This window comes from Elgaria multicarinata, chromosome 3 (assembly GCF_023053635.1).
Source record: "Elgaria multicarinata webbii isolate HBS135686 ecotype San Diego chromosome 3, rElgMul1.1.pri, whole genome shotgun sequence".
NCBI classification, from domain to species: domain Eukaryota; kingdom Metazoa; phylum Chordata; class Lepidosauria; order Squamata; family Anguidae; genus Elgaria; species Elgaria multicarinata.
The window spans coordinates 1,951,489-1,962,025 of NC_086173.1; positions in this window are offsets into that span (position 1 = coordinate 1,951,489).

Below are 10,537 nucleotides of genomic sequence, written 5' to 3' on the forward strand. Positions count from 1 at the left end.
TTCTATTCCCAGTTGCCAACCAGACACCTACGGATGGACTAAACGTTGCTGACAATTTGAAATGGTCTCTCACAGAGACTCACTGCTGTTGTGCTGTGAACACAAAATAGGTTTTCCATGAGGTTGCTGCTGCCTGTGTGTGTGTGTGTGTGTTCAGCATTCTCCTACCTGCACAGCCAAGGATCCTGCCACCTGCTTTGCTGTGATTGGCCTTTTGCTGAACTGGTTCTGCCTGTACCAGTCCCTAGGGCAGTCTCCCCATCTCTGCTCTCAGCCACTTCTCATACAAACCAAGGCTGCAAGTTCAGACCAGCTCTTTGGGCCAACCACACCCCTGCCTTGGCCTTGCCCGCAGCCCCTTCTCTCCTCTCCCTCTCTGCAGCACCCACACAGGAAGGACACTCCTGTCAAAAGGAGATCCCATTAGTGAGAGCAAATTTGGGTTCCATGTGCCTGACAGCCCACAAGGCACCTGGCAGCCCGGGGGATAATTAACGGAGCTTAAGTAGGGGATGTGTGTCAGCCTCTCTCTGCTGCGGGGCAGCTGGACAACCATCTGTCAGGGATGCTTTAGGGTGGATTCCTGCATTGAGCAGGGGGTTGGACTAGATGGCCTTGTAGGCCCCTTCCAACTCTGCTATTCTATGATTCTATGATTCTCAACTCCTTTCTTTTCTTGCAGGCTTCCTCCATGTGTCCCCCCCACACACACACACACACTGCAGGTCTGCAGTTTCCTGATTGCTGGAGACGTGGGGTGATGCTTTGAAGCTTCTCTGAGTGTGGGAATGACGCAGCCTTAAGAAGGAGCTGCCTGGGTGCTACCCAAGGGACTGGTAAGAGTGGGAGCGCTGCTCTCAGAGGCTATGTTTCCCAGCCTTCATTGAAAGAGGACATCAGAGGTGGCCAGCCAACCAAACCAGTTTCTCTTAATGAAATAATATAGTTAAGTTCATATAATGAACTAAAATTGCTCCATTAATTAGCTGGCCCCTCCCTGAACAACTGAGGGCTTCAAGGGGAAGGTGGTGTTCCCACACTCTTCACAGCAGAACTAGACTGTTCAAACCAGAAATGGGTTTCTTTGCCTCTCAGAAGCCATGATTCCTGGAGCAGATTAAAACGGCAGCTAAAATGAGTAGAAGGTAGGGCAAACTTCTCCAACCTGGTGCCCTCCAAATGGGGATAATGGGAAGTATACCCCAACACATCTGGAGGGCGCCAGCTTGGGGAAGCTGAGGAAGGCTGTTGGAGCACTGGATGACCTGGTAACTGCTGCTTGCTGGGATTCTCACAAAGGATGGATCTTGGGGGTCTTAGAATCATAGAATAGCAGAGTTGGAAGGGGCCTACAAGACCATCGAGCCCAACCCCCTGCTCAATGCAGGAATCCACCCTAAAGCATCCCTGACAGATGCTTGTCCATCTGCCTCTTGAATGCCTCTAGTGTGGGAGAGCCCACAACCTCCCCAGGTAACTGATTCCACTGCCGTACTGCTCTAACAGTCAGGAAGTTTTTCCTGATGTCCAGCCGGAATCTGGCTTCCTTTAACTTGAGCCCGTTATTCCATGTCCTGCACTCTGGGAGGATCGAGAAGAGATCCTGGCCCTCCTCTGTGTGACAACCTTTTAAGTATTTGAAGAGTGCTATCATGTCTCCCCTCAATCTTCTCTTCTCCAGGCTAAACATGCCCAGTTCTTTCAGTCTGTCCTCATAGGTCTTTGTTTCCAGATCCTTGATCATCCTCGTTGCCCTCTGAACATGCTCCAGCTTGTCTGCATCCTTCTTGAATTGTGGAGTCCAGAACTGGACGCAATACTCTAGATGAGGCCTAACCAGGGCCGAATAGAGAGGAACCAGGACCTCACGTGATTTGGAAGCTATACTTCTATTAATGCAGGCCAAAATAGCATTGGCGTTTCTTGCAGCCATATCGCACTGTTGGCTCATATTCAGCTTGTGATCTACAACAATTCCAAGATCCTTCTCGTTTGTAGTATTGCTGGATTATTACTGGTCTGACCCAGTGAGGCACTTTGTATATTAGAATATGAGAAGAGCGGTGCTGGGTCAGACAGAGGGTCCATCTAGTCCAGCACACTGTTCACACAGTGGCCAACCAGCTGCCCATGGGAAAGCCATAAACAGGGACATGAGTGTAAATGCACCCTCCTGCCTATACTCCCTCCGAGACTGGAGTAGCATCCTGTCATTGTGAGGGGCCATTGACAGCCTTCTCCTCCATGAATGTGTCTAATCTGTTTTTAAAACCATCCAAGTTGGTGGCCATCAGTACATCTTGTGATAGCGAGGTCCGCAGTTGAACCATGGGCTGTGTGAAAAAGTACTTCCTTTCTCTGTCTTAATTCTTCTGCCATTCAGCTTCACGGGATGATCCCAGCTTCTAGGATTATGAGAGGGGAAGAAAAATGTCTCGAGCAAGAGTGCCTAGTCAGGCATACTGAACACAGATTAGTTTGTGCCTTAACTGTTAATTCTAGCCATGTGTGCTGCCTTTGTCAATGTAAAACACATGTAAGATGCAGTGGACCTTGAGGAATTTCGAAAGAAAAGAAAAGGGCGAAGGCAGCCCCACTCTGGCCTAGAACCTTCTGAGTTCAGTCTTGAAAAACCAGGAACTGCTCCAAGCAAAGATGGCTTCTTTGTGCCCTTCAGATGTTTTAGCCTTCGACTCTCAGTGTTCCTGGCCACTAGCCATGCTGGCTGCAGCTCATGGAAGTTTATGTCCACAGCATGCGGAGGGTACCAGATTAGGGGAGATTGGGTCTACCTAATTGCTATGCTTAGCCTCATTGGGAAATATACTGAGGTACTGTTAGCGGGTGGTTCATTTGTCCGGCGAGGTGATGTTTGCCCTGTCCTGGACGGGGTTGCACTCTCCCTAAAGGATCGGGTCCATAGTTTGGGGGTGCTCTTGGATCCAGAATTGTCACTTGAGGCACAGGTGAACTCAGTGGCAAAGAGCACCTTTTATCAGCTTAGGCTGATATACCAACTGCGCCCTTATCTGGACAGTGATAGCCTAGCTACAGTGATCCATGCTCTGATAACCTCTCGTTTGGATTACTGCAATGCGTTATACGTGGGGCTGCCTTTGAAAACGGTCCGGAAGCTTCAGCTGGTACAAAACAGGGCAGCCCGTTTACTAACAGGGACTGGCTGGCGAGATCACATTACGCCAGTCCTTTTACAACTTCATTGGCTGCCAGTCCAGGTCCGGGCCCGATTCAAAGTGCTGGTATTGACATTTAAAGCCCTAAACGGTTTGGGGCCAGGTTATTTGAAGGAACGCCTCCTCCCATATGTACGTACCCGGACCTTAAGATTATCTACAGGGGCCCTTCTCCGTGAGCCCCTGACAAAGGAAGTGAGGCAGGTGGCTACTAGGAGGAGGACTTTCTCCGCTGTGGCACCCCAGTTGTGGAATGAGCTCCCCAGAGAGGTCCGCCTGGCGCCTACACTGTACTCCTTTCATCACCAGCTGAAGACCTTTTTATTCACTCAGTATTTTAACACTTAATTTTAACTTAAATTATACTGTTTTAACTCTGTATTTTAACCTTATACCAATTTTGCTGCGTGGTTTTATCCTGGTTGTGCTTTTTATATTGTATTTTGTATTCGTGTTTTTTAACTTGTTGGTTGTTTTATGATGGTTTTAATTTTTGTGAACCACCCAGAGGGCTTCGGCTATTGGGCGGTATAAAAATGTAATAAATAAATAAAACTTTTCCCACTCAGGCAGTCTCAGCAAGATGGGGATACTGGTGAACTTGCTGTACCAGGCCAGAGCCTGAAGGGCCAGGCTCAGAGCTTGGTAGCTTAAAAAAGAAAAGAAAGAAAGAAAGCAAAAGAGCCAGTCTCTGGCCCCTGTAGAATGAATGATAACAATGCCAAATGTAAAGGCACCATTCTAATCAATAGCTTTGTGAGAAATGCGCCCATACCCGCCCTACTGTGTTTGTAGCCAATGAATGAAGTCACAACTATAATTGACATATAGGGAATTCGCTATAGAGAGAAATTAGAGACACCCGTGCACCCATTGTGTGGAGAAAGGATTTCCTGGTTCATTCTGAAGCCATTTTTTGGTCTTCCCTTGCAAATAAGTGGTTGTTGCCCAGAGCAAACAATTGGGACAGCCAGGATTTTAGTGCAACTGTGTTTCTGTAGTAACATGTCCACTCAAACACAAACGGTAGAAGTAAAGACGAGAGTTCATGATCTTTCTTCTTAGGTTTAATTTCATGCAAAAAAGAGAGGTGGTTTTTTCCTCCTGAATTTGTAAAACTTTTCAGAATTACCCTCTGCCAATGCAAAGGAAGTCCATCATTAGTAGCCATGCTGTGTGAGAGAAGATCATTGTGGTTGAGAGTGAGTTACAGCACCCCTGCAGAACAGTCCAGTGTTGTTATACCCATGTTACTGGGGGGATGCAACTGAGAGAAAGAGTGGTGTATGACAACCCTGCAGCAAAGTCCTGTGTTGTTATCCAGTTTTATGCCACGTTGGGCTTTTTGTAGGGAAATGGCTGGGGCTGGCCGTTAATTTAATTGTCACAGCAACATGGGGGTATGTGATTAAGTGCTTTCCCACTAATGGGGAAATATAGGGGGGGCTGTGTATAGGTTGTTGCTACTGGTATAAATACTTCAATGGGTATATTAATTTCAAATGCTCAAATCCTTTTGGCCCAGAAAAGGGTGCCTCTCCTGTGCTGATAGCATTGCTATAGGTTATTATGAGGTATAAATAGGGTGACCATATGAAAAGGAGGACAGGGCTCCTGTATCTTTTTTATTTATTTATTTATTTATTTATTTATTACATTTTTATACCGCCCAATAGCCGAAGCTCTCTGGGCGGTTCACAAAAATTAAAACCACAATAAAGCACCCAACAGGTTAAAAACACAATTACGAAATACAGTATAAAAAGCGCAACCAGGATAAAACCACGCAGCAAAATTGATATAAGATTAAAATACAGAGTTAAAACAGTAACAAAACAGTTGCATAGAGAAGGGAATTTCAGCAGGTGTTATTTGTATATAGGGAGAATCTAGTGAAATTCTCTCTTCTTCACAGCAGTTAAAGGTGCAGGAGCTATACTAGAGCAACCAGATTTAAAAGAGGGCAGGGCACCTGCAACTTTAACTGTTGTGATGAAGAGGGAATTTCCCCAGGTTCCCCATATAGACAAATGACTCCTGCTGAAATTTCCTTTTCAGTACAACTGTTAAAGATACAGGAGCCCTGTCCTCCTTTTCATATGGTCACCCAAGGTATAAATAAATAACCACGATAAATGCTCTTATAATGCACTGCTGTTTTTAAACAATGGGTGCAATCCTAGTCACACAACTCCCAACATTTCTCAGCCAGCATAGGGAATTGTATGTCTTTTTTTCTGTCTAAACATGCATAGGATTGCACCCTTAATCTTGAATTTATCCATGCATGGGCATTTGAACCTTGATTGCTCTAAATCTTGACTTTCTATTGACAACCTCCCACCCTCTGAAATATCATGCCTGGTCTTGCAGTGAATGTGTTATTGCCAGCCTAAGACCAATTGTTGAAAGGTTATGGAACATACGTGGATTACAACTTGACTTGAGTTCTTTGCATGGTTTTAGGTTGGCATTGCGAAAGAGCAGGACCCTTGTGCCTTTAATCTAGGGATGGGCAACTTCTGGTAGGGTGACCATATGAAAAGGAGGACAGGGCTCCTGTATCTTTAACAGTTGTACTGAAAAGGAAATTTCAGCAGGAGTCATTTGCATATATGGGGAACCTGGGGAAATTCCCTCTTCAATTAAAGCTGCAGGAGCCCTGCCCTCTTTTAAATCTGGTCACTCTAGTATAGCTCCTGCACCTTTAACTGCTGTGAAGAAGAGAGAATTTTACTAGGTTCTCCATATATACAAATGACCCCTGCTGAAATTCCCTTCTCTATGCAACTGTTAAAGATACAGGAGCCCTGTCCTCCTTTTCATAGGGTCACCCTACTTCTGGCCCTCCGGATCTTGTTGGACTGAACTCCTCTCACCCCTCTCCACTGGCTATGCAGCCTAGAGATGATGGGAGCTGCAGTCCAACAACATCTGGAGGGCATCAGGCTGCCCACCCCTGCCTTAACAACTTTGTGGCAAGCAGGAATTCAAGAGGTTAAGCCTTTTCTATTATGGAAATACAATTATGTATTTCATATGTTGACATTCTGTCTGTCAGAGATCTCATTACTTGTTTATGGCCCTTGATTGATTTTATTGTATTGTATTGACAGGAGGAAAAAAATCAGTTTTCCTGCCTTATACTTAGCAAAAAAAGGAGGTCCAAACAAGAGTAAGAGGTCACCTGACTTAGAGACAGTTTTCTCCACTATGGTGAGATGTATTGTATAGTGAGAGATATTGCACTTATTTAGCTCTTCCCATGTGTTGAAGGAACAATACTTCAGTCCTATGAAGTAGGCTAGCATTACTAATCCTATATTGCTAATAGGGATGGGTAGACTGAGAGAACACATTAAGCCATGGTTAGGCCACTAACACTTTTGCAGCGAATGGGTAGTGGGTGCCATGTTTAAACCATGGTTATGTAGCCACCATGGTTAATAATGGTTCACACAACACACCAAGCCAAAACGTTTAGCTCGAAATGCTTAACTACTATGGCTTAGTGTGTTGTCTGAACATGGTCAATAAAGCCAATTCTTAGAAAGCATTTGCCTCACATGAAATTTGAACCAGGGATTTCCGTCCAGGGCCACATACATACATTTCATGGTATGAGAAAGGCTAATGGATGAGCATTCCTCTGGTTTAGAACTTTCTATCAGAACTAGTTGAGTCTACTTGTTTCAAACTTTAAGCATGATTCCTGGGAGCAGGACCTATTACTATTTTTTTATATATAAGCATGATTTTGAAGTTATGACCCTGTGGGTGTGGGTGTGGGTGTCTTGGCTTACTTACTGAAGCTGCATGCAAGAACCCAGACTTTCCTCTTTCTTTCTTGACCCCCAGTTGGGATCAGGGGAGGTTAAACCCAAGAAAATGGCAGGGAGTAGTGACTCAAGGATAAATCTGTACTTCAGGGTGCCTAATTGGCTCCTCTGGTAATTGTATTAATGCTTATTCAAAGCCACCTTAAATGCTCACTATTATGTTTTACTGCAGGAGATGGAGAATGGCTGGGAGCTTGGTTCTCTCTTGGGAATGCAGCCTGGCATAGACTTGGGAGTGTTTATGGCACTGATTATACCCTGGGAATTGGGTGTTCCTCTCACTGGGCCTCGGCTCCTGCAGCACTTCCTGCTGCATAAGGCAGTCTGCCACAACCCAGAGCCTTCTGGACGTGTTGGACTACAACTCCCATCATCCCCAACCCACCCACACCTATCACTGTTGGATCCTGGTTATGTTTTCCATTGATTTGTTAATTGCTGAGGATCTGGAGGAACAGAGGACTCAGCAGAAACTTAAAGGTCAACTCTAGACCTGGACATTGAGTGTCATAATTGAATAATTGTCTAACTGATTGTCTTCAATTAAGGGTTGCAAGGAGTTGCATCATTGTACAGGTTGTCTATAAAAGTAAATGTATTTTCAACTTCCTGTATAACTTCCATGTCTCTCATGTGAGCTGTATTGACTGACCGTTTGTAAGTATTTGTATCTGTACTGCCATAACTAAATTATATATTTATTTGCCAGTAAAAAGGTTTATTTTAACCTACATAAATCTCTGTCTTAATTCACGTCTTTGCTGACTTAGCTGAGAACCGCTGTAATCTCTGCTAGTCTCTGTAGGGCCCAGACAGAGACTCAACACAAAAGGTTATGTGCCAGAAACCCAGTCTGTGCAATAACTAAACAGCTTCTAAAGCCATAACTCAACAATCACTGTATGTGGACAGGGGACTGTGACTTTTATGAAGTTTTGGAGGGAGAAGACTTCAGTTCCTTTAATTCCACTGGCAGCGAGGTGGACTTACCTTCACATTATTAGCTGCTGGTGCATGGTGGCGACAGCTGCAAACCTCTGGGTGGTTTCTAGGGAACAAGCTCCTATTGAACTCATTGGGACTTCCTCCTCAGTAAACACTCATAAGATTGGACAGCATGAGTGTGACCTGGAAAATTGAAATCGGAGCTTTTTCACGACCACGTTGGGTGCCTTTTGGAGTGTGGGCCCTCAGCAAGGGCCTCACCGTGCCCACCCTTGATGCCCACCCTGCTCCTTTACATGGGAGGCCGAGCTAACCCTGTATCTGCTCACATTTTCCACTGGCAAGCAAATATTACATTTCTATTTAGACAGACTTTTTTTTATTGGTTTTATGATGGTACGCCCACCTTGTTTTTATATTCTGGTTTTGTATTATTGAATGCTATTATATTTATTGTATTTGTATTATTATTGTTAGCTGCCTTGAGCACTATTTGATGGAAAGTCAGGACACAAATTTAACAAATGAACTAACATAGATTAAATCTGGGGCATTTTTGGAAAAGGTATGGGCAGCTGGAGTCAGCAAGGTAACACACCCACCCTCCATGGGCTACTTGTGAACCTCAGGGAAGGCCCACCATGGTAGGAGAAGGGCATGTCAGAGGACACTTTGCCAAGGGCTCACTCAACCCTGGAACCAGCTCTGTTCAGCTTTAGCTTTCTGCTTTGATCCATCATCATCAATGTGGAGATAAAAGTACTGGCCTATCTTACTTTGTTGTAGCAGTTTGCTGAGATGATGTATATATTGTGTAAGAGCCAGGCTCCTGTATTTCTAATAGTTGCATAGAAAAGGAAATTTCAGCAGGTGTCATTTGTATATACAAAGAACCTGGTTTAATTCCCTCTTTATTGCAATAGTTAAAGCTGCAGAGGACAGGGCTTCTGCAGCTTTAACTGTTAGGATGAAGAGGAAATTTCACCAGGTTCTTCATATATACAAATGACACCTGCTGAAATTCTCTTTTCTATACAACTGTTAAAGATACAGGAGCCCAGTCCTCCTTTCCATATGGCCACCCTACTATCACCCCCCCCCCCAGTTTTGCCCAAGTCAGGCTAGTAATTCAGATGTTCTTGCTATCTTTCTGGGAAGCCTTGCAAATGCAGAGTTGGAACTTCAAGAGTTCATCAGTCTGTTCTCAGACTTTGTCCTTTCATGAAATCTACAAGAACTTGTATATCTTTTGATCTTTGTTGCAAGGAACTGTGTCATAACGCCATTAATGGAGGGCTACTAGTAACAAACTAATTCAAGTCAGAATCAATGTTCCTAGATGAACTTGGCCATGGTTACCCATGCTTTAGTTACCTTCAAAACTAGACTAATGCAATGTGCTTTACATGGGGCTGGCTCTGAAGATGATCTGGAAGCTACTGTGGGTGCAAAATGTTGCCACCCAGATGCTGGTGGGAGTGAGAAAATGCCACCATAGGCTCCCAAGGGTGTGTGGTCTTGATCACATAACAATATGGCCACCCTCAAGAAGGCGTGCCCACCCCAACATGCCCAGCCTTAGAAATTCCTTAGAAACAGAATAAAATCTCTTAGTGCAATTGGCCTACCTTAAAGGGCTGTTGTGTTGCTAAAACAGTTTGATTAAATGCTCCTCCTCATCATCATCTAGTAACCACTTTCCACAGATAAACATGCACAATTTAGGGAGGATGGCAAGAAGAGAGGAAAGACCAGACTCAAAGCCCTACTTCCATGCGACTTGTGACTATTATTATTATTGCATTTATATCCTGCCTTTTTTCTCCAAGAAACCCGAGGCAGCATACATAATCTTCCACCTCTCCATTTTATCCTCACAAAAACAACCCTGTAAGGTAGGTTGGGCTGAGAGTCTGTGACTGGCCCAAAGTCACCTAATGAGCTGCATGGCCAAGTGGGGACTAGAACCCAAATCTGGCAAGTCCCAGTTCAACACTCAAACCACTATGCCACACTGGATTAGACAATGGCAGGGCCTGTCCCCATAGAATGAATGGAGAACCTCCAGCCCACAGGCTGGGATGCAGCCCCTGGGGGTTTCCATGATCCCTGTGCAAACAAGCTTCTTTTGCTGTTAACTTTGATCACTGATTGGGGATAAGAGGATAGTTAAAAGCATTTAACCTTTAAATATCCTGCAAAGAATGGGATAGTTGAGCAGTGCCTTTTGCAGGCAAGAGAGCTGCTGCACAGAATTAAGATGTGCATTTTACAGACCAGAGACCTGCTTACTTGTGAGTAGACGTGCAGAGACTTTGTATTTGGGATGCTCTTTAAAAGCGTTGCGGAGTAATTCAGACATTCCGAAATCTTGCCCTGCTTACTTCCGAGTAGGGTTAGACACACAGAGTGTGTGTCTGCACAGTGGGAAGTTTCCCCGGGCCTGAGATTCGGTGGTGGTGTGTCTGCTGCAAAAGTGGTGGCGACGGCTTAGTGTAGATCTGGCCCAGGTGAACAGGCAGAGGAAGCAAGGAGGAGCAAGGACAAGACACTCAGAGA